We start from the raw sequence: 24,763 nt of genomic DNA, 5'->3' as shown, positions 1-24,763 counted from the left end.
CTGACCTCTTGACTGGATTCTTGGCTTTGTCCAGAGTTGCTCAGGTGGGCTAACATTGTAAAGAATATGCTGCTCTAGCCAGATAGCAGTTGCTTTTCCGAACCAAGCCCTTCAGAAAGGTCTTGTTTGCACCAGGGTTATCCCTGAGGAGTCCTGACCAGTCCTGGGAGGTCAAGGCTCCACCCTCACCTGGGCTTGTCTACCCAGAGCCTCCCTCCACACCGTGCCCCTGAGATCTACCGTGGTCTTGGGGTGCAGCCACCACCCTTAGTGGGGCCGTGTGACTCAGTCTGCCCTTCCCCAGGACACCTTGCCTGGGAAATTGGCCCCCTTGGAGTCAGCAACAAATACACGGGTCCCTGTGGACTTCGCTTCAGAAGGGGTTCATCCACGCGACCACCATCCGCTTACACCCTCTCTCTCCTGCTGAGCTTCCCGAGAGCCACACTGCCCCCATACTGGAGTTCTGGCGTCCTGAAAGAGGTGTGCGCGTGCGTGTGTGTCTTTGTTTTAAGAAAAAAGCCATTGTAGTCATGGTAGAATATTTAGAAAATGTAGATATTTTCCATTGCCTCACCACTGTTAATATTTTGGTATGTTTCATTCATGCCTCCTTTGGGGGCATAATCTTAACGCATTTTTACAGAAATAGGAATATAGTTAAATAATTCTTAGCTTTTAAAAACACTCTTTTAAAATTAAAAAACACCCCTTTTTATTCAAAAAGCAATGCCCATTCAGTTCTAGGAAAATCATGTATTAAAACCAAAAGATGAACAATGTAAATCTCATTCTGCCCGCTCAGATCACTACCATGTATGCTTTTCTAAGCCGTCTTTGTGGCACACATATATTTTCTTTTTATAAAGATAGAATTATTCTATATAACACCATTTTATAATATGCTTTTAAAAGTAACAACTTTAGGGCTTCCCTGGTGGTGCAGTGGTTGAGAGTCCGCCTGCCGATGCAGGGGACGCGGGTTCGTGCCCGGGTCCGGGAAGATCCCACATGCCGCGAAGCGGCTGGGCCCGTGAGCCATGGCCGCTGAGCCTGCGCGTCCGGAGCCTGCGCTCCGCAACGGGAGAGGCCACAACAGTGAGAGGCCTGCGTACCGCAAAATAATAATAATAATAACTTTATTGAGATGTAATTCACGTATAACATTCACCATTTTAAAGTGTACAATTCTGTCATTTTTAGTATATTCAGTAATTTGCAATGATCACCACTTTCTAATTTTAGAACACTTTCATCATCCCCAAAAGAAACCTTGTACCCGTTTGCTGTCACTTCTCATTCTCCCCCACCCCCAACCCTAGGCAGTCATTAATCTATTTTCTGCCTCTACTAATTTGCCATTTCTGGAAATTTCATCCAAACGAGATCATACAATATGTGTTCTTTGCGTCTGATTTCGTTCGTGGAGCATGTTTTCAAGGTTCATCCATGTTGCAGCACATAACAGTAGTTCATGTTTATAGGCAAATAATATTCCATTGTATGGATAGACCACATTTTGTTTATACATTCATCAGTTGATGGACATTGGGTTGTTTCCCCTTTTTGGATATTATAAATAACGCTGCTGTGAACAATCCTGTCAAGTTTTTGTGAGAACCTAAGTTTTTGTATCTGTTGTAAACAAAGCTGGATCATGTGGTAACTCTATGTTTAACATTTTGAAAGACTGCAAGACGGTTTTTCAAAGCAGCTGGGACATTTTCCATTACCATCAGCAGCGTATGAAAGTTCTAGTTTCTCCACATCTTCACTAAACACTGTTATTGTTCATCTTTTTTATTTTAGACATCCTAGTGGGTGTGAAATGGTATCTCATTGTGGTTTTTGGTTTGCATTTCCCTGATGACTAATTATGTTAAACATCCTTTTGTGTGCTTATTGACCATTTAGATATCTACCTTGGAAAAATGTTTATTCTTTGCCCATTTTTAAAGTTGGATTGTCTTTTTGTTATTGAGTGTAAGAGTTCTTTACATATTCTGAGTACAATTCTTTTATCAGGTATACGACTTATAACTATTTTCTCCATGCTGTGAGGTGTCTTCTCACTTTCTTGATGGTGTCCTTTAATTTTGATGACATCCAGTTTATCTATTTTTTCTTTGGTTGCTTGTGCCTTTGGTGTTATATCTAAGAAACCATTGCCTAATCCAAGATGAGGAAGATTTATTCCTGTTTTCTTCTAAGAGTTATATAGTTTTAGCTCTTACCTTTAGCCTAGAATCCATTTTGAGTTAGTTTTTGTGTATGGTGTGAGGTAGGGGTCTAGTTTCATTCTTTTGCATGTGGATATCCAGTTGCCTATTAGTTGAAAAGACTATTCTTTCCCCCATCGAACAGTCTCAGTACCCTTGTCAAAAACTGATTGACCACAGGGGACTTCCCTGGCAGTCCATTGGTTAAAACTCGGTGCTTCCACTTCAGGGGGCACAGGTTCGATCCCTGGTCAGGGAACTAGGATCCCACATGCAACGCAGCGCAGCCCCCCGAAAAAATAAAGATTAAAAATAAATAAATAAATAATTTTTAAAAGGATTCAAAAGATGAATTGACCACAAATGTAAGGGCTTATTTCTGGACTCTAAATTCTATGCTCTTGATCTATATGTCTGTTAAAATTGGGTATCATGAATCCTCCACATTTGCTCTTTTTCAAGATTGTTTTGTCTGTTCTGAGTCCCTTGCATTCCCTTATGCATTTTAGGATCAATTTCTGCAACGTATAACTTTCTTTGTTTCACTTATTATGTCATGAACATTTTCTTTTTTCTTAGTCTATGATTGTACTATAACACAGTAGCCCTGAGTCACGTGTGGCTAGTGAGCACATGAAATGTGGCCAGTCCAGATTGAGGTGTGCTGTAGGTATAAACTGACAACAGATTTCCAAGAGTTAGTGTGGAAAAAAAGAACACAAAATATCTCATTAATAATTTTTTATATTGATTACATATTGAAGTTATAAAATTTTATATTGGATTAAGTAATATACATTACATAAGTTTACCTGTTTCTTTTTACCTTTTTAAGTTGGCTACTAGATTTAAAATTATTTGATTCTCATATTTATGTTGGAAGTACTTTTTAGTAGAATGGCATCCAATTTGGTTGATTATTTGGTGGTTGTATGATTGTGTCAGAGTTTCTTGATTCAGTTCTCTGTTGTTGGACACTTGGGTTGTTTCCAGTTTTCTCCATTTACAGCGTCGTGAGGGGTAACCTCGTAGCTGGGTCTTCCTGCCCGCCTGTGATGCTGCCAGGACAGGGTTCATAAGGAGGACTTGAGAATGTGTTTGCTGTCCTTCTGAGTCAAGGGTATATGCAAACCCTTGTGTTACGGCGCTGAGTAAGTGAGTGAATGTTTCATATTAACGGAAAAATCTTTCACAGTAAGGCTGCAAACAGATTCAACAGATATTGATTGAGCCCCCTGCTTTAAGTTGGGTTCTGACCCAAGAGTTGGGGAAACAGTGATGAATGAGTCCAGATTCTAGCCCTCTCGAAGTTTATATTCTAATGGGGGAGAGGGATCGTCAACAAACCGTGAACTGTATCAGTGGATGCCAAAGAGCGATGTGAGGAGGACACAGAAGCAGGCTTATGGGCTGGCGTGTAGCAGCGTGGTCAGGGAAGGCCTTTCTGAGCAGGCAACATTGACGCAGGGGCTGAAACAGAAGGAAGGAAGGGAGCCATGCAAAGATCTGTGAGAAGAAGGTTTTTAGGTAGAGGGGTCGGGAAGTTCAGACACCTTGAAGTGGGAGTATGTGTGTTTTAGAAACAGCAAGGAGGCCACTGTGGCTGGAGCTTGGTGAGAAGTGTGGTTGGATTGGGGATATGTTTTGAAGATGGAGCTGACAGTCTTTGCTGATGACTGGGTGTGGGGCATGTGAGGAAGGGGAGGCTTTTATGACCTAAGCAATTGTATGGTGCCATTTATGGAGCCAGGGATTGCTAGAGGTGGATCAGAGGGCAGGGGCACCAGGAGTTCAGAAGCGCCTTTCGGGTACTCACGTGGAGATGTTGAGTTGTTAATGAGATGTACCCGCCTGGAAATCACGGGGGAGGTGGGGCTGGAGAGACATTTTTGGAGTCAGGCAAAGCTACTTGGACATCAAGCAGGTCGAGTGAGAGTTGACCATTGGATTTGGGAACCTGGAGGTCTTTGAGGACTTCGGCAAGCGTGGTGTTGGGAAGCTGCTGTAGCGTGGCGGGTACGAGTTAAGGGAGGATGGGATGTGTGTGTTGACAACTCCTAGAAAGAGTTTGCTCTAGGTGAACAGAAAGATAGGGGTGGGGAGCTGGGATAGACTGCCTCTTCCTCGGGCACTGGTGGGAGTGGCCCTGGAGAGAGGCTGAGGTGGCAGGGGCTTTGGTCCAGGGCCAGGGTGGAGGGTGTGCCCACAGGATCAGGAGAGAAGGCAAAGGAGACCGGCAGGCCTTTCACTTGGACATGGCAGGGTGAGAGAAGATTGCCTCTGTTTCCAAAAGCTAAGAGTGACGAGGAGGGAAGGGGTGTTGTAGGATGCTGTGGGGTTAAATGTAAAATTTGTATGAATTTTTAATGTGAAACCTGAGACTTCGCAGAAGTTAAGTTGCCTCAGAATGCTTGTGCCTTTGGGTGTATTTTGTACTCATTATTGTGTTCTATTGTTACGCTGTTAAGTCTCACCCAAGTGAGTATTTAACCTTAAAGAGTGTGGGATTCACGCACACATTTTGTTATCTTTAGTAGAGCCTTTGCAGCTGCTCCAAATATCCCTCTGTTGGTGCATCTTAATAGTTGCTCGGCAAGCGCTGCATTCTGGGCGGGGAAGGCCACGCGGGAAGCCGCGGGGTGTCTGTAGGTGGAATGCGGCCCTCGATTCCACCCCTTTCCCAGGTAAGGGTGTGGAGGAAGGCAGGGCCCCTGAAGTGCCACACCTTCCAAGGACATTTGAGTGAACCTTTTCCTGTTTTCACAAAGTGATGAACAGCTGTGCTGTGCATCTTTTCACTCTGGCAGAGTGGTTTGCGGGAGTGTAGTGCTGTTAGCCAGCCTTTTACGGGACTTAATCAGCGCTGATGAAAAGTTCTTCATCTTCTTTCCTAGTTATCGCATTGCCTGCTTTCTTTCCTTTCTATACAGTTTTAGTATAATTAAGTCCCCCTTCCCCATTTAGGTCCTTCAGCCTCCTTAGTAGAAAGTGCTGCGAACAGTCGGATTCGCTTCATGGGGTTGGGAGCGTGTGGAACGTTGACAGATGAGATGGCCGAGGCTTAGAGCCAGCTTGGTTTGTACCTGGAGGTTATTTGCATGACTAGGTCACATGCCCCTTGCTTCCCAGTTCTCCCACGACCGCCTGGACAGCCGTGTGGAGCCTGCTCCTTCCCTCGCCCTGTCTTGAATTCCAGAGCAGCGCTCCCATTCCCGAGGCTGGCTTCCTGCGGGCACTGGAGGAGAGGCCTTCCCTGACCGCCCTCCGCATGGCTCCGCTGGAGGGTCTGCATGGGCACCTTCTGACCGCGGCAGTGTTTGCCACGTGCGACGGGGAGCATTTGCTCAGTACTCCCCGAGTTCCGTGAAGGCAGGGACTGCAGCCTGTTCTCAGCCTGCTGTATATGTCCAGCCTCTGCTGAGGGGCCTGGCACACTCGTGCCCGGCGAGTTTGCCAAACAAACAAGCGCGTACGTAAATCTAGACCTCTGGCCCGGCTTGCTGTTGTCTCCTGGCCATTCGAGGCGGCTCATGTGCCCCTGTTTCCGCCCGGGCCTGTCCTGTTGTCATTTCACAATCCTTTGCTACTCTTGGGGGCTGGGGTGTTTTGGAGTTTGGAATTTTGGAGATTTTAGAATGGAATGTGTGAATAGACCACACACACATCGTGGAACATCCTAGGCAGCACCGTGTAATCAGACACTAAGATCTTTGCAGCAGGTGTGTGACCATTCGCGGCCAGTGGGACAGAGGCTGTGGGAGCCCCACACCGCGCCAGGGCGTGTTATGAACATGTTTTCAGAGCTTTTGGGATTTCGGAATCACAGATAAGGGACCGTGGACCTGTTTGGGTGCATGTCTGTTTTTCAGGCATTTGTGCCAAGTGGGCTGGGAAAAAGGAAAACACAGTGCCTGTGCTCCCTTGGGGTGCTGTGCGGAGCACACATGGGGAGGGCAGCGTTGGCGGTCACTGGCTTTGCTGTCATCCCCCGCCCTTGCTTTCGAGAAGTGTGCTCCCCCGAGGCGCTGGCTGCGGGGCACCATGCCGCGGTGCGGGGCGTGTAGGTGGTGGCTGTCCTGCATCATCCTGGGTCCCTTCCCTCGAGCCTGGCCGCCTGGCCACAGGTTCAGGGCGGAAGAGGGAGGCTCGGACGAGGTGCTGCACGGCACGTGGTCTTCCGTTCCAGACCCTGTGTACCTCTTTCCCCTCCACGGTTGCGAATCAAGCCTCACGGCTGGGTGGAGAACTTTGAGGCCCTCAGCTCTGGGGTGGCCTGTCTGCACGCTCACACTCTGCCCTCTTGAGCCAAAAGTTTTCAACATTGGGTGGATTTAATATATGTTTTCTGACTTTTAAAATGTGAGTATAGTTTTATTTTGATGTTTTTAGGGTGAGCTTTTGACGTAAATACAAATCTTTAATTTAAAAAGCTTTGCCTGCTTTCTGAGATGGTGCTTTTGCATTTTGAAAAACTGTTTAATTGCCAGGCTGCAGGAAAGCTTGCCTTTTTAAATTAGAAACCAAAGAGCCAATACTGAAATATGTCTAGACGTGGATTTCAGGCATTTGAAAAGGATACAGGGTGAAATCGTTTGTACCTGAAGCAGGTGTCACTTTGTATCTGAAGTTTTTATGTGGTCTTTGATAAATTACGTAGATTGTATTAACTCTTATCTGAACATATACATTAAAGATGATTCTTCCAAAAGATTTAGAATTAGTTTTGTCCAAGGTACTGGACTTCAGATTTAATGAGCCATGACACTGAATCAGAAACACACTTTCAGTCTTTCAGATGTTATGAGATATTATAGTTTTCAAAAAGACTTGTGAGAATGGTCTTTTGCGATATATTTTAAGATAGTTAAGAATAGCGTTTGTATTGTAAAAATTTCCTTCAAGACACATTCTGGGGTTTTATGAGTGATTAATGATGGCATCACCCAGAGTTTTGTGGTTAATATTTGCAAATAATTTATTTAACAGGGTTTAAAAGAGACTCCTCGGGCTTCCCTGGTGGCGCAGTGGTTGAGAGTCCACCTGCCGATGCAGGGGACGCGGGTTCGTGCCCCGGTCTGGGAAGATCCCACATGCCGCGGAGCGGCTGGGCCCGTTGAGCCATGCCCGCTGAGCCTGTGTGTCCGGAGCCTGTGCTCCGCAACGGGAGAGGCCACAACAGTGAGAGGCCCGCATACCGAAAAAAAAAAGAGACTCCTCGTGTTTTATAGTTACCCTTTTGGGGGGACCAATGTATAACATAAAAAGTATCCTGTGGTATTATCTTTGCTACAGATGTGTTACGTTTATAGAATTGGAAATATTTGATTTCTTAGAGTGTGTGTATCAATAGATTATGTAGTTTAAAATGTTTGCATCTGTATTTCATATATAAACATATCAGTTTCCCAGTGTAGCCTTTAGGGTATCATAGGAGACTAAGGGTTTTTAAAAGGTCATAATAGAAAAGTTGTGTGTGTTTTAATTACGTAAGTGTTTTTTCCTCCTGGGGTTGTTAAAAAAACAAAACAAAACAAAACAAAAAAACCCCACTGAATGTAACATATGAGAAAATGTTAAGTGGATGCAACACTGCATGTAAGATTTTCCACAGACGTTTTTATTCACAGTGAGGCACAATGGGAAGGCTCCATTAATTAGCACATTAGATGGTATCATAATTCTGGAAAAACCATTTCACCATAGGGGTGTTTGCAAAAACCGAAGCCATCTCTGCCAGGTTTTGACATTGCTTAGCTCTGTAGGTAGCAAGAGACGCAGTGTCAGAGCCAGTTTAAATTACCTGTGTTGTCAACATGCACGTTTGCTTTGTTCGGTACTTCAATTACGGATTTACCAACCGGAGTGCTTTGAAATAAATACAGCAGCATAAAAAGAATTCGACCTACCAGACCGAGCATGGGTGCACACCTAAAGAAGTTTCTTTTCTTGATTTTGGTTAAGCGAACAGAAGTATCTTCACATTGGTAATTTCTGGTAACTTAATGAGAACACACTGAACTTTTGGGTCACAATAAATTTTCCCATTATGTAAAATATTTTACACACTGATTGACTCATTGTGAACTGTGAGTAGACATGATTCTCTTCCTGCGGAAAATAGAAACACACGTTATTGTAATGACGGTTTTAGCCAATTACAGAACTGGGCTTAGGTGGCTATGTTGCCTTCTGTTGGTTGGGTTGTTGAAAACTTTGAGATGGACACACAGCAACGGGAGTGAGTTGGGAGCTCTTTTGCTGGGTGTAGAGGATGTAGTCTTTCTATAAATCTGTTATTTCGTACATAGGCTTGTTTTTGTTTTTATGAGTTTTATGTTCAGTCACTGCCACTGTGTGTGTTTTCTTTGACTGTATTGACTTCAAGTCTTGTAAATATTTCTGGGTCTTAAAAACCCAAGTGCTCATATTTATTTCATAGTAGAAAGAACTAAGGAGTCCTTCTCGACGATGGTGGTGGGGTTGGTAGTTTCCCTAGTGGTCATCCACCCTTGTGTTTAAAAGTGCTATGTTTGTATATAGGTGTAATTTATATTTTACATTAAATCTAAAATCAATTTTTTTGGTACAGAATGGGTGAACTGTGAGATTTGGGGGAGAGAAAGAGTTACCAGAAATGGTTATGAGTTGTTTTGAACAATGAGAAGCTTATTTACAATTATTTGGAAGGGGCACCCCCAAAATAATGCATTTTGGGGGGCAAAATGAAGACTTGTTATAACGTGTTCCCTTTTTTATTTCTTTAATTGAGATGGTGAGCTGCATCTCATTAAGTGATGTTAATTAACTATCAGATGTTTGGCCTTTTGCTTGACTGTGTCTTCTTTTTAAAAGATACCTTTATTGAGGTAGTCGCATACCATAGAGTTCACCTCTTCTAAGCGTCCAGTTCAGTGACGTTTAGTATATTCACAGAGTACTGTGCAACCATTGCCTATTTGGGACATTTCCTGTGAATTGGAGCATGCAGTATGTGGTCCTTTGTGTCTGGCTCTCTCACCTAGCATCACGCTCTCAGGCTTCATCCGTGTTGTAGCACGTGTCAGCAGGCTGTTCCCTGTTGTGGCTGAAGAGTATTCCTTTGTGTGGATGCACCACATCTTATGTATTCGTTAAGTCCATTGATAGACATTTGTGTTGTTTCCCCTTTGGGGCTGTTATGAATAGTCCAGCTCGGAACATTCATGTACAGGTGTTTTGTGGGACAGATGTTTTCGTTTCTCTTGGGTGTAGACCTAGAGGGGTTTGCACCAGCTTTGACTTACTGTTCAGGTTCCCATTTAAATTTGTAGAGAGGATTTACTTCTTGTAACTGGGCCTTTATTGGTGACCTGGTCGCTCCTGTTCCATGTTTGAAGCTCCTGGGCCCTGTTGCCTGGAGAAGCAGCTAGAATATGCAATATCCTTCTTTCCTAAGATCAGATCCCATCACAGGGTCTTATCAAATAAGTGTCCCATTAGATTTTTTTGCAGCGAATTAAGCCTGTTCTGCATCCAGGCCAGCTAACTCTTGTCTGTATTTTATATTGATATTTTTCTTGTATTCTTCTCCCTGCTTCTTCTTGGGGACACCCTTTGTTCTTCGGCCCCAGCAGCACAGGGAGTGACGTAGTGATTTGTCTGTCTGTGTATTTTCCCTTCAGGCAGTATACACGCACTCCTTTGGCTTTTCTTACGGTAATTTTGGTAACTGGGTTGTGTCTGTTTTTGAAGTAGTAAACACCGTAAGATAGTAGTGACACTCTTGAGCATTTTGTTAAGTATCCAAATGAGACCTATAGGGATGTTTCCATAATTTGTATCAAATTCATGTAAACGTACATTAGCAATATTAGCTAATTGCCTGAGTTAGTTATGAATTTCATTACTGCTCTTTAATAAAGGAGCAGGTTGTGCTGTGGTCATTCCAATTAATGGGGAGAGCCCTTCAGGTCTCTCATCATGTATTTAAACTGAGTTAAGCTTGGAAAAATAATTATTGAGTGCTTTGTGGATACTGGCTTTATTTTGTGACAGTTGTGCCTTACATTTTGAGAAGCTTATGCTTTCAGGAACCTTACGCATGCATTAAAGCAGTTAATCAGAGCTTCCCTGGTGGCGCAGTGGTTGAGAGTCCGCCTGCCGATGCAGGGGACACGGGTTCGTGCCCTGGTCCGGGAAGATCCCACATGCCGCTGAGCGGCTGGGCCCGTGAGCCATGGCCGCTGAGCCTGCGCGTCCAGAGCCTGTGCTCCGCAACGGGAGAGGCCACAACAGTGAGAGGCCCTGTACCGCAAAAAAAAAAAAAAAAAAAGCAGTTAATCAGTTCAGCTCTGTGAGGTTTGTAGGATAAGTGTTACTCCTTTCCTACAGACAAGAGATTGCAGGTTCGGAAAGAGAGCGGCCGGTTGGGAGACGGCGTCAGAGGGAGCAGGGTGTGCGAGAGCGGGCCCTGCCCCACCAGGAGGGCTGTGCAAAGTCCAGAGCCCACAGCCAGGCGGCCCTGCTTGAGCGCCCCGGCGGTGCACCTGAAAAATTCCTTCTCGTCTTTGAGTCCGGCCGCCTCAGCGTGCAGTGGAGACGGTAGGAAGCCGCTGCCGGGCCGGCGGGCGGGGCCTGGCTCTGTGCGCTGCTGGGCCTGGCTCGCTGCCCTTGGCTTTCAGATGGCGGACCTGGGAGGCGGGTGCTGTGTGGCCTCGTAGCGGCCGCTCCCCGCCCCCCCAGCCCGCCGCCGCTGACCCTCGAAACCCCACCCCCACGCAGCTCTCAGCGCTGGGCCTGGGGTCTCAGCCCCGGGCCGCTGTCGCCCCTCCCGCACCTCGAGGATTGCTTGTCCGGGAAGCGCAGAGTCTTGAGGTCAGACCCCTGCCAGCTCCCCCAGACCCTCCTGGGAGAGCCCGCTCGGGCCGGAGCCCCGCGTTCTGGCGACCCAGGCTCAGGTTTCCGAGGAGCTGAGGAGTGGTTTGACAGCGGCCAGAGAGCCGCCTTGAGCCGCGATTTGAAAGGCGGCATCTGGGGGGAGTGCCTGGCCAGCGCCTAAATGTGCCGGGAGGCGTTTCATGGAAGTTCCTCTGCGTCCGTTAAACCACTCTAGTGGGTCTCTGTAAAGCAACGAGGAATGTCCTCGCGCTGTCTCTTCCTGCCTTCCCTTCTGATCATCCACCTCGTGCCAGTCAGGAATGCCCGCGTGAGGTGCCTCTGGTTTGGTCTGCGATATTCATTTACTCACATCGCGCCTCTCCGGGGAGAGATGGGGTGGGAGGGCTGCAGCAGGTCCATAAATGTGCTCCCTCCTGCTCCCCCGAGTGAAGCCCCAGGGAGGCGCCCTGCTCTCCAGGGGTGCCTGTGGTGAGGCTGTGGCCTGTGGGGCCCAGCGGGGTGGTGGGACTCCTGGGCCTCCCACCTGGCCTGTAGCTGAGATCCTCTGCGCCTCAGGAGGAGGGGACGCGGGAGCGCCTCACGGCGTGGAGCAGGGGGCCGGCCCGTGGGGCCCCTGCACGGACGCCGGTCACGCCGGGGACGTGCTGGGCGCTGCAGATCCGCAGTGTCCCTTCCTTACAGTGTGGTCGCCACTCGGGCGATGGGAGCCCAGCGGGAAGGTCCTGGCTGCTGCGGGTGGGAAGGGAGCCGGTGAGGACTTCCTGGAGGAGAAGATTCCGGAGCCTGAGGAGTGAGGGGAGTGGGGGGACAGAGGGAAGGCAGAGCAGGGTTCTCCCTCGAGAGGAGGGCGGGCTGTTTGTGGGGAAGCCATGGGCCGGGCCGGGTCCTGCCGCTCAATGGGGGAGTGGCCAGTAGTAGGGTCCTTGATTTGCTGGTTCCCTCACCCGGTCCGTTACCTGGTCAGCGTCGGGCTCGGCAGCTTCCACGGCAACCCCGCCGGGAGGTGGTGGCTAGAGCCACGGGGGGACCGCTGCTGTGTCCTGAGGGGCCTGGTGCAGGGCCGCCCTGTTCCGTTCAGAATCTGCCACGTCCGCTTGGTGGCCGTGCGCCCAGGGCGAGTGTGTGCTTCAGGGACCAGGTGCTCGGGTGTCTGTCTGGGCGGCCGTGAGGGTCTGACGGACTTCTGGACGGAGCCTGTGCGCGCTTTCGCTGGGGACTCCCTGGCACGTGCCGAGGAACGCTGCACCATTTTGAGGGTGTTCTCCCCTCGTCTCCCTGTTTCTCAGCAGGGGGCACATCCTTTAGCTCCTGTTAGATGTTCTTCCTCGTAGAACCTTGCCCTGGAACCCCACACCGGCTCCAGTTCCGTCTCCCCGGCTGCGCTGCCCTCCCCTGCATCCCAGTCCTCAAGCCTGGAATGACTTGTCCTCCGTGTGTCACCCCACTGGAGAGCCCCTCCCCATCAGGACAGCGAGCTCGGCCTTACTCATGTCCTTTCACAGATAGCACGTGGTTAATTAATGCTCACTAAATAAACGGAATAAAGCAACGAAGATGAAAGGTCACTTAGTAACCATGCCACTATCTTAAGTGTCTTTTTCTGAGTTTGGTTGTACGGGCAGTGGTTTAATATTCCAAGTGCGCTGTCTGTGAAGGTAGCTGAGCGTTCAAGGTGATTGCTGCCACTGAGGCACTAGAAGTGCTTGCTGCGCTCGCATCTTCTGGAGTGAAAGTCCTGGTTGGTTCCCCGGAGCTCCTCCGTCGGGCTCTGAAGCTGGTGGTAGGCAGCAGGTGTGCAGGATTCTCACCGGGACTGCTTGAGCATTAAGGATGGTGTGTCATCACGCACATTTCATTAATTTCCACATTTTCACACGGCACAGTACATTGTCAAAGCAATCCTCCAGTGAAGACCACAAACTAGTCAGCCTTTAGGAAACAGGTTGGAAATCTAGAAATGCTCCCCCCAAGGTCTTTGCAGCATTTTTTAAAAAGATCTCTACGAAATCTTTGTCATTCAAAAGGCAGCTTTCTGTGCTGGAGAGTCTCTCTCCAGCGCTCTTGCTTCTGAGGTTGGTAGCTTGCAGAAAGACTGCAATGCAGCGGTTGCCAAAGTCTCTGTTAATATGGCAGCAACCGGCGGGGAGGTCTTTTGCTCCCCTTCACAGCTGCTACCTGTGGCCTGCAGTCTGAAGGAGGGGGTAATGAAGGTGGTGCTCCCCTGGACTTAGCCGTTTAGTGATACGGACAGAGGCAACTTTGTGGACACGGTGCCAGCACAGGCATGTCCTGCAGCAGCTCCGTTAAGTTCCCGATGCAGTGGGCTGCCTGGGGATGTGAGGCTGACGATGCCTTTGCAGGCTGTGCACGGTATTTGTTTTCTTCTCTGTGTTCATGGTGGATTATGAGAAGGTAAGGGACTTTAAAAACCATGAATGATGTGTATTTTAAATGTTTATCAGTGTCCCTGATGAAGGTGAAGAATTATGACTGAGTAGATCTCTCCTGAACCTGAGAAACAAAACTTTGATTTCTTATTGAAGACAGTCTGGACATTTGAACGACTACCTTATTTGTGTTGACAAATGCCGTCTAAATAAATTAAAGGTGTTCGTTAAAGAGATCTGCTTTTTCTTTGACTTGCTAAACATGGTCGGATTCCAGAGACACAGCTATGGATGTAGTATGTTTGTTTCTTTAACTTAAGCGACGACAGTTTCATGAATCTGGTGTGGAACATTTTGTTTTACAAAATCTCAACCATATGGTGGTGGCTGATGAAGTCTGATTTCCTTAGTTCTTATCTGCCTTCAGATGAGCATCTTCAGTGTGTGCAGCCCCGTCCTTATCCCGGGGTGAGTTGGATGCTACCTCCAGCTGTTCTGCTTTGTTTATCTAAGAGGCAGGCTGAGAGTCAGAGCTCAGATTTATTTTGCTATGAGCTGGTGGCCCCAAACTGTATTAAATGCATTACGGGTGGTAATTTATATGTGCAACGCCTAGAAATATAATGTCATGGTTACCATGGCGACTGCATGCGTTCTGAAAAGCTTATGAATGGGTTCTGAACCTTCTGGCATTTTGAGTGAGATGTTCCAGCTGAGAGCCTACATTCATGATCAGGGTAAATAAATTCAGCTTCCCTTGAGCAGCACATCCTTTCTCTTCATTTACCAGAGTTGTCACTTCGGCCCAGTTCTTCCTCTGGTGACATCTGCCTTGGTCTCTTGGTTCCTGGCAACAGACTGTGGCTGAGAGGTGGTTTTCTGCTTGAGGTTGGGGACTAGCCTGTGTGCGTGCAGCATCCCAGCCCTCCGTGTGCGGCAGCACAGAATGGACTGGCACGTCCGTGCCTCCTGGGGGCTGGCAGTCCTCGACATGCCCAAAGCATGGTCGCAGCCCTGTGTGCTCGTGAGGTTCCGGCAGAGCTCTCTCCATTTGAAGAGCTTCTTTCCAGCAGCACACCCCAGGGCGCCAGGAGAGCCTGACTTCCAGAGAGGGAGCCCCACCTACTTCTGCTTCCAGGATATCAGGATGGCTGGCTTTGGAGGGGGAGGCCCAAGTTAGAAAGACCCACATTCAAAGTGCCAAACTTGTGAACATAATAAACGGAGGCCTGTTCTCTTCATTACCAAAGGATCGTTTGCTGGTGTTAGAAATATGTGTAGCATAGTTTGTTTGAAAACCAGTTGCCCTGTGCATGTAGACTGTATTGATATCTTGACTGCGTGGGACTGAAGTATCTGTTGGCTAATATTTTGCAAAAGGCGCCCAGACAGCCTGCTGCCTGGGGGGCTGAGGCCTGGGGCAGCCCTGGGGACGAGGCCGGCTGCTGAGGCTCTTTCCTGAGCTTAGCCGCACTGGTTCGGGAGGACAGTTCACCCTTGCAGAGAGCTCATTTCTGTTGTTAACGAACATTCAGATCATACAGTTGGAACTTTCAACTTGAAGGAGAGTTGACCTCTCACGTCAGTGGGTGTGTTGCAGTGGCTCACCTACAGGCCTCAGTTAGGAATCTTCATCTAATTCACTCCCTTTATTTTACAGATGAGGAAACTGAGGCCCAGAGAAGCTATGCCACTTGGTTAAGGTCCCAAAGCGGTGAGAACCAGATCTAGGATCAGAAACCTGGCTCTCTGTCCTCCTCAGGATCGCGTTCCTGACAGAAGAGGTTTGCTCTCAGTTCACCGTCCTTCACTTTCCTTTTACAGAAAAGAGGCCTATCGTGATAACTGGACTAGCACCCTCTAATTTGTCATTTAAAACATTCCTACCTTCCCTTCCTTCTTTCTTCCATCAGTCATTGAGCAGCTTCTGCTCACTGTGCTGGAGGCTTTGGGGATGGGGGTGGAGGAGGGCAGGCCGCGTGCTGTGCCGAGAGATTAGTGGCGGGTGCACCGGAGCACGCAGCCTGGGTGTCGAGATGAATTCTTCCTCCACAGCTGCACTTCCGCCTGCCTACGGTATTTTCCAGCGAAGCTAAGTGCCCAGCAGTCACCAGGGGTGAACCTGAATCATCACCTATCGAATCAAGGTCAAGATACTGTATTTACTAAGACAGAACAACATAGCAATGTTAGGTGCAGCTTACAAGTCACAGCTTATTGCAAGTAATGAGGTTCAGCTCACAAGGCTTGAAATATAACTTGATAGGCCAGATGCCGCTTCACCCGGGTTTTTAATTTGCCAGTCTTCAAGAAGATTGGGCTTGTATTACAGCCTGTATTTTCCTAAATGGCCTCAGTGACACCTCCTATCCTGTGGACTGTCGCACAGTGGGACTTTGGCCGGGAGGTGTGTCTCTGTTCCTTCTCTAGGAACCTGGGCCAGGTGTGTGACCTGCTTCACCCAGTAGTAGGGCAGAAGTGATGCTGTGTGACTTCCAAGCTAGGTCTTAAAAAAAAGGTTCAGTTTTTGCCTGGCTTCTCTTTTGGGGACACTTGCTGTGGGGAAAGCCATGCTGTGAAGCCCAGCTAGCTCGGGCAGGGGGAGCACATGGCAAGGCCCGCAAGGAGCCATTCTGAGGCCCCAGTCAGCAGCCTCCCGGGAGGGGCGAGTGAGTGGCCGGGCAGGTGACGCTGGTGTTCCACTTTTCTCGCTTCCCAGCTGAGGCGTGCTGTGCCCGGTCCAGCAGAGCCCCAGCCTGCAGAGCCTGTGAACGTGGCGACTGGGGGTTAGGCCACTCCACGCTGGGGTGACTTATTACGAAGCCTACTTACTGCAGTCCTTAGTGTTTCCATTCATCGATATTAGACATGACATTTTATTACATGCTGGGTGTAGAAAGCTTAAGAAATTACTGTTTTTGAAAAAATGATTAACCTTAGAAAAAAATTTTAATAACAGCTTTTGGGAGATAATTTGCATAACATAAACTCTACCCTGTTACAGTGCACAGTTCAGTAGTTTTTAGTATATTCCCAGTTGTTCATCCAGAACAATTTTTATCACCTCAAAATGATAATCAGACTCTTAATATAATTTATTCAACAGACAAGGACAAATGAAAGATTAGGATTCCTATGCATTACGTTAAACTGTGGTGCTGGGTGTCTAGGACCCAGTAGGCACTCAGGCCCGTGTTTGCTGATACATGAGCTCAAATGGAAGCGTGAAGATGATAACCTGGCAGGTTGGATTGGGCTTGGCTGCAGCGCTTGGAGCATCTGTTATGTGCACGGGAGTTCACCCTGGGTGTTTGGTAAGAGGTGAGCCTTGATCTGGGTTTTCATGGCGGGGAAGTAAGGAAAGCGTTTGAGGGACAGAGACTGTGCCACAGTGGGAAGGACATCTCTGGCTGGGTCCCTGTCAGAGGAGGATGGAGCACAGGGTGTTTGCTGGGCAGGGGCAGGTTCAGACGCGTGCTGTGCCTGCACGCTCCTCCCCCACCGCGCGTACCACACACACACTCGCACTCCTGCCTGCCCTCCCGTGGGTGTGCGCTGTTCCCTTTCGTGCGTGCACACGCAAAAGCTGACCTCCTGGGCGGAAGGAAGCCGAGGCATGGCCCAAAGAGGAAAGGGAAAGGGCTGCTGACAGCCTAGACCAGGGGTCAGCACACTTTTTCTGTAGTGGGCCAGATAGTAAATGTTTTAGTCTTTGTGGGCCAGTCCTGGGTCTCTGCTGTTGTAGGACATACGTAAACCAATGAGCATGGCTGTGTTCCAGCAAAACTAATTACAAGACGGTGGACCCAAGTTTGCCCGTCTCTGGCCTACACGGATCCATCTGATCCACCTGCCTGGTCAGTGGTCCTGGCGCAGACGTGGCTCGTGCCTCCCATCTCCTGCTCAGGCTTCGAGGCCGTCAGGACGGCTAGTTCTCGGCCCCTGGCTGCTGCCCCGGCATGGAGAGCTTCAGCAGGGCAGCCCGCACCTCCCTCAGCGTTGGATCTCTGACTCGGTACATACACAGCAGGAACTCAGCAGCGTCCGAAGCCCCTGAAAAGTGATAGGGCTGTCGCGGGTTTGGGGAGGGGGGGAGGTGGTGAGCCAAGAGGACAGAGGAATAAAGCCAGTGGGTAGGTCCAGTAGTTTCTGGACCCCATTGCTTAGAGGCATGTGGTAGAATGTGGGGAAATCTGGGACGGTTTGGCCCTGCATGAAGAGCCCAGGACCCAAGGCATCATTCCACTTATGTGAGATTAAATTACCTTTCAAGAGAGCTGCATCAGGAGCCTTAGAAGTAACCTTTCAGGTGGAGAACATTCCTGCTTTCAAATCTTGGGAAACACTGTGGGTTTTTTGGGGTTTTTTTAATGAGGAATCATGTAACCTAGGTGCCTTACCTAAGAGCCTAATAATCAGATCTCTGAAGCAAGTGCCTTAGCAAACAACAAGGTGTTCAGTTCCCCAGGTAGTTTAGAGGAGATAAAGCCCCAGGGGAAAAAGCCGACACACTCTCGAACTGTTGACCGCTGTTCACATCCGGACGAGGAGTAGCCGCTCATTTGTGGTACGTGCATCAGGCACTGGTGTTGGAAGCCTGTGAATTCAACAGTATAATCTCATTTCAATTGTTCTTTGGCTTAGAAGAGTAAAAATTACTTCAACTGAAGAAAGAAAGTATCTTGACTTGTCAAAAAAATGATATTCAGTTAAAAATGACAAAATTTCACAGCCCTGCATATGTTACAAAATGGCATTTCACAGGCAAATTCATTAATTGGGGTTATTTTGCAAGGGTCTTCAGACCCTCAGATCGGAGGAAGCCCCCCCTGTCACGTGCTTCCCTTGCGCCTTGTGCTGGACCGTAGGACATCTGCGTAACGAGGTGACTTCTGTCTTCTGAGTGACCACTTTTGTCCCTGAATGCACAGCTCACAGAGAAGGGGTTAGGGTGCGGCTTGGGTTTGCCGCACCGTGAAGACACGCGTCCTTGATACTCTCGATGATGGAAGACATGGATTGTGAAATGTTAAAACCTCAAGAAATTATTTCGTTCAGTCCCTCCCTGCCAGCCCTCTATTTCACTGAAACCCACCCCAGAGGGGAGCGTCTGAGCCCTGGCCTCTGGGCTCCTGTCCAGCCTCCCGGGGTGACCTTCATCCTCCAACGCCAGCCATGGGTCTTGTTGCCCAGAGTATAGGAATCTTTCTTAGCTTGGAACCTTAAGTCCAAACCCACAAGAACATTGCTCCCTTTTTTATTCTGCCTGGGGTTTTCAGAGCGTCTAATAACGCTGGACAGTTTTGTCATTCATCATCGTGAGTAGTGTGGCTTGTTACAACTTGCAGCTACAGGTCTTGGAGAGCAAATTCATTTTCTACATTCAGATTTGCTCATCTAAAAATTCTGTTTATAGTATTAATTTAGGACAAGGCTTCTGTTATGAGTTGTGGAAAAACAGCTCCTCTATCCCCTTTAATAAAGATATTTTTGAAATGTAATTTAATGTGTGTAAGTGAATTACTGTTCAGGTTTTAGTTTGTTGCTTGGAAAGAAGTGTGAGAAGAAAAGCATCTTTTTTATCTTTTCTTCTTGCTTTTTGCCCGCACCTCACAGCTTGTGGGATCTTAGTTCCCCAACCAGGGATTGAACCTGGGCCCTCGGCGATGAGAGCGCAGGGTCCTAACCACTGGACCACCAGGGAATTCCTGAGATGTATCTCTTTTTATTTTTATTTCTTTAAATATTTTTTATTTTTGGCTGCGTTGGGTCTTCATTGCTGCACGCGGGCTTTTCTCTAGTTGCGGCGAGTGGGGGCTACTCTTCGTTGTGGTGTGGGGGCTTCTCGTAGCAGTGGCTTATCTTGCTGCAGAGCACGGGCTCTAGGTGCGCGGGCTTCAGTAGTTGTGGCTCACAGGCTTAGTTGCTCCGCGGCATGTGGGATCTTCCTGGACCAGGGCACGAACCCGTGTCCCCTGCGTTGGTAGGTGGATTCTTAACTACTGCACCACCAGGGAAGTCCAAAAAGTATCTTTTTAACAAACACATTTTCTAAGCTCTGGCCAGCAACCCACTCATTCAATTAATATTTATCAAGCACTAATATTTATCAGTATAGTATTTTATTATATTTGTATATATATTTACATCCTTGTGTTTATGTATACGTTATACACTTACTATATACATAAATGTATACACACTAATTATATATACATATGTATACACACTCATTAAAATCAAGCAGAAGTATAGCAAAAAGTTAGATACCGTAGAATTATATGGGATTTTTTTCCCCTCTAAAACCTATAGAATGAGCTATTGAGTTGATGTTCAGTATGAGCCAGTTTTTTTTTTTTTTTTTTTTTTTTTTTTTTTGCGGTACGTGGGCCTCCCACTGTTGTGGCCTCTCCCGTTGCGGAGCACAGGCTCCTGATGCGCAGGCTCAGCGGCCATGGCTCACGGGCCCAGCCGCTCTCCGGCATGTGGGATCTTCCCGGACCAGGGCACGAACCCATGTCCCCTGCATCGGCAGGTGGACTCTCAACCACTGTGCCACCAGGGAAGCCCCCTGAGCCACTTTTTAATCTGAGAATTTCAGAAATAGTTAATTCCTGCCGATCCTTCAGCTTATGGCTTAGACACTCTCTCCTCAGGGAGGCCTTCCCTGCACCCACGCGGGGTGTGGCTGGCGCATTCGTCACGTGCTTCCCTTGGGCAGTTCTCACGTCTCGTGCACGCACACCCACAGTTACTTGTGTCCCTCCCCCAGGCGGCAGCTCTGGGCGGCAGGGCCCTGCCCTCCTTGTCCCCTGCTCCTGGCACGGTGCCTGCGCCACCCCGGCTCTAGGCTGCATGCTGGGTTCCCAGTGAGACTGGGCACCAGAGTTTTCCTCTGAGGGGGTTGTCGTGCTCTGCATTAACCTTTCCTTTGTGGGGCAGTCTTGGAAGTTTTCAAGTGTTTTCTTATTCAACCAAGAAATCTTTCTTCCATGACTAACTTCCTATTTTTTCAAATGATTGAATACTTCTATTTTCTTCCTCCTCCAAGGAGTTGGAAACTACTAAGAACAGATGACTTTGTATGGGTCCTTCCTTCTTTTGCTCTTCCCTCAAGTTCTTATTCATGTAAGTGGACGAATATATTGTAGGGATAGCAGATTCAAATGGACCCTTCTAATTTAAGGATAGAGATTTTTGAGGAGAATGAGGAAGTTTTGAGAAACTAGTAAACCCTGCCCTGGTGCTGTGGATTCTTTATAGGAAATTCTCTTTCGTTTTCCTCATGACAGGTGCTGGACTGTGAGAAGGGACCTACCATTCAAAAATATTTATCAGGCACTTATGGCCCCTGGGGTCAGACAAGCCTAGCTTTTGTCCCAGCTGCCCCGGACCACCTGGGACTCAGCCGGGTGCTGTGTGCAGGGTGTGGTGCCGGGCGCTGCGGAGCCCCAGCACGAAGGCGCTCGCTCCCTGCGCTTCGTCAGGGGCTCTCAACTTGCTGGGTCTGTGCTGACGTCGCTTAGCAGCACTGCTTTAACCTACAAATAAAGATTTATTTTCATATTATTCCGATAGAAGATTTTATTAATGTAGGCACTTTATTTGTATAAAAGGTGTTGACAGAATATTTTGTGTTCAAAATATTGATTAATTTTGGGGGAAACCTAAGGGATTTGATGTTGCATAACAAATCTCTATTTAAATTCACTGAATAAACTGCAGTGAACCATAACTATATTAAGCCAAAGCCAGCACTGCAGAATAGAGTTTATTTGAAAGAACAATTAGATGAAAATTTCAAGGTGACCTGGAAAGGTTTCACGCTTCTGTATAACTCATAGGAAACTTTGTACTGGTGGGTCCAGCAGTCTTAGCAGCAGGGGTCACATTTGATTAGGAAGTAGATTTATTCTAGAGGGTTTATGTAGCATGAAGAATATTAAATTCAAAGAGATCATAGTGATATTTAAGATATCACTGGATATCTTAAATTTTCAACTTGACTCTGTCAAAATATTTCTGACATTTTGTATTTTAAGACTAAAGTAAGTATGCAGTGGTAATGGATGTTTGGTCATGATTTCAGGTGAGTAAGGCTTCAGAGAAACCTATCACAAGGCCAAAAACGAAACTGAACTCACCATTGCCTTGTAGTTACAACCCATGGCGTGTTTTACCCAAGGGTAGTTTTAACTCTTTATTACCCAGTAGCGTGGGGTAGTCACTTCATTCTTAAGTAGCTCCTTGCCTCCTCCTTGTTCAAATCCATTTGGATAATGCTTTTCAAAAGTAAGCAGAATAATTCTGGTCAATTCTCATATTAAAGTGGCTAGAAACTAAGCAAATGATTATTTAAATGATGTGAGAAAATTCATTTTAGCCTAGCCAAGGTCTCAGTAACCTTCCCTGAAGTCTGAAATGGCCTTACTTGGTTCAGCTAAAGGTGCTTTTTTTTTGGTGCATCTGGTTGTGAGTGTCATTTGTTAGTCCTAAGGGAATACATCAACCCAGGGATGTCAATGCTGAAATTCAAAGCAATGAAAAAAGATGCTTGGTTTAAAAAAAAGGACAAATGCATCTGTTAGGCATTACTGATGTCTTGGGAATTTTGAGGTGTGTATTTTGCTTATTGCTAAGGTATTAGGTGATTGCCCAGGATGTGAGCTTACAGGTGTCAGAGCCATCGTGAACAAGCTACCACGGAGGCAGTGCTGGTCCGTGAGACCTGGGTTTCAGTCCTGGTGACTCTGACTTTGGACAAGTTGCTGAATGTCATTATTTTAGTTCCTCAAGAGACCAGGGAGGAAATTTGGACTACTGGATAACATTTTTTTTTCAATTGGCCTTTATTACGTTGAGGTAGGTTCCCTCTGTACCCACTTTCTGGAGAGTTTTTACCATAAATGGGTGTTGAATTTTGTCAAAAGCTTTTTCTGCATCTATTGAGATGATCATATGGTTTTTATTCTTCAATTTGTTAATATGGTGTGTCACATTGATTGATTTACATATATTGAAGAATCCTTGCATTCCTGGATAAATCCCACTTGATCGTGGTGTATGATCCTTTTAATGTGCTGTTGGATTCTGTTTGTTAGTATTTTGTTGAGGATTTTTGCATCTATATTCATCAGTGATATTGGTCTGTAATTTTCGTTTTTTGTAATATCTTCGTCTGGTTTTGGTATCAGGGTGATGGTGGCCTCATAGAATGAGTTTGGGAGTATTCCTTCCTCTGCAATTTTTTGGAAGAGTTTGAGAAGGATGGGTGTTAACTCTTCTCTAAATGTTTGATGGAATTCACCTGTGAAGCCATCTGGTCCTGGACTTTTGTTTGTTGGAAGATTTTTAATCACAGTTTCAATTTCATTACTTGTGATTGGTCTGTTCATATTTTCTATTTCTTCCTGGTTCAGTCTTGGAAGGTTATACCTTTCTAAGAATTTGTCCATTGCTTCCACGTTGTCCATTTTATTGGCATAGAGTTGCTTGTAGTAGTCTCTTAGGATGCTTTGTATTTCTGCGGTGTCTGTTGTAACTTCTCCTTTTTCATTTCTAATTCTATTGATTTGAGTCTTCTCCCTTTTTTTCTGGCTGATGGTTTATCAATTTTATCTTCTCAAAGAACCAGCTTTCAGTTTTATTGATCTTTGCTATTATTTTCTTTGTTTCTGTTTCATTTATTTCTGCTCTGATCTTTATGATTTCTTTCCTTCTGTTAACTTTGGGTTTTGTTTGTTCTTATTTCTCTAGTTCCTTTAGGTGTATGGTTAGATTGTTTATTTGAGATTTTTCTTGTTTCTTGAGGTAGGCTTGTATAGCTATAAAGTTCCCTCTTAGAACTGCTTTTGCTGCATCCCGTAGGTTTTGGATCGTCGTGTTTTCATTGTCATTTGTCTCTAGGTATTTTTTTATTTCCTCTTTGCTTTCTTCAGTGACCTCTTGGTTATTTAGTAACGTATTGTTTAGCTTCCATGTGTTTGTGTTTTTTACGTTTTTTTCCCTGTAATTCATTTCTAATTTCATAGCGTTGTGGTCAGAAAAGATGCTTGATATGACTTCAGTGTTCTTAAATTTACTGTGGCTTGATTTGTGACCCAAGATGTGATCTATCCTGGAGAACGTTCCATGCGCACTTGAGAAGAAAGTGTAATCTGCTGTTTTTGGATGGAATGTCCTATAAATATCAGTTAAATCTATCTGGTCTGTTGTGTCATTTAAAGCTTCTATTTCCTTATTTATTTTCATTTTGGATGATCTGTCCATTGGTGTAAGTGAGGTGTTAAAGTCCCCCACTATTATTGTGTTACTGTCGATTTCCTCTTTTGTAGCTGTTAGCAGTTGCCTTATGTATTGAGGTGCTCCTATGTTGGGTGCATATATATTTATAATTGTTATATCTTCTTCTTGGATTGATCCCTTGATCATTATGTAGTGTCCTTCCTTGTCTCTTGTAACATTCTTTATTTTAAAGTCTATTTTATCTGATATGAGTATTGCTACTCCAGCTTTCTTTTGATTTTCATTTGCATGGAATATCTTTTTCCATCCCCTCACTTTCAGTCTGTATGTGTCCCTAGATCTGAAGTGGGTGTCTTGTAGACAGCATATAGATGGGTCTTGTTTTTGTATCCATTCAGCAAGCCTGTGTCTTTTGGTTGGAGCATTTAATGCATTCACGTTTAAGGTAATTATCGATATGTATGTTCCTATGACCATTTTCTTAATTGTTTTGGGTTTGTTTTTGTAGGTCCTTTTCTTCTCTTGTGTTTCCCACTTAGAGAAGTTCCTTTAGCATTTGTTGTAGAGCTGGTTTGGTGGTGCTGAATTCTCTTAGCTTTTGCTTGTCTGTAAAGCTTTTGATTTTTCCATCGAATCTGAATGAGATCCTTGCCGGGTAGAGTAATCTTGCTTGTAGGTTCCTCCCTTTCATCACTTTACGTATATCATGCTTCTGGCTTGTAGAGTTTCTGCTGAGAAATCAGCTGTTAACCTTATGGGAGTTCCCTTGTATGTTATTTGTCGTTTTTCCCTTGCTGCTTTCAATAATTTTTCTTTGTCTTTAATTTTTGCCAATTTGATTACTATGTGTCTCGGTGTGTTTCTCCTTGGGTTTATCCTGTATGGGACTCTCTGCACTTCCTGGACTTGGGTAGCTATTTCCTTTCCCATGTTAGGGAAGTTTTCAACTATAATCTCTTCAAATATTCTCTCAGGTCCTTTCTCTCTTCTCCTTCTGGGACCCCTAAAATGTGAATGTTGTTGCCTTTAATGTTG

General features: G+C 46.4%; 1 protein-coding gene and 1 non-coding gene across 9 annotated transcripts in view; one reads left to right on the top strand and one right to left on the bottom strand.

Annotated features, from left to right (window-relative positions):
- Window positions 1-24,763, top strand: part of TRAF3 (TNF receptor associated factor 3) — a 111,272-nt gene that overhangs the window by 26,802 nt on the left and 59,707 nt on the right. For 5 of the 8 annotated variants that reach the window (XM_067723988.1, XM_067723937.1, XM_067723629.1 and 2 more), the window contains exon 2: window positions 15,144-15,267. The exons of the other annotated variants lie outside the window; for them this stretch is intronic. The gene's annotated coding sequence lies outside the window, so the exon portion shown is untranslated. The remainder of the gene's footprint in view (window positions 1-15,143; window positions 15,268-24,763) is intronic. 8 annotated transcript variants of the gene reach the window in all.
- Window positions 19,115-19,187, bottom strand: TRNAE-CUC (transfer RNA glutamic acid (anticodon CUC)). Its single transcript has one exon. It is a non-coding gene; the product is annotated as a tRNA-Glu (tRNA).

This window comes from Pseudorca crassidens, chromosome 1, assembly GCF_039906515.1.
Source record: "Pseudorca crassidens isolate mPseCra1 chromosome 1, mPseCra1.hap1, whole genome shotgun sequence".
NCBI lineage: Eukaryota > Metazoa > Chordata > Mammalia > Artiodactyla > Delphinidae > Pseudorca > Pseudorca crassidens.
Note: the sequence above shows the minus strand (reverse complement) of the source record. Positions and strands in the feature narration are given on the sequence as shown.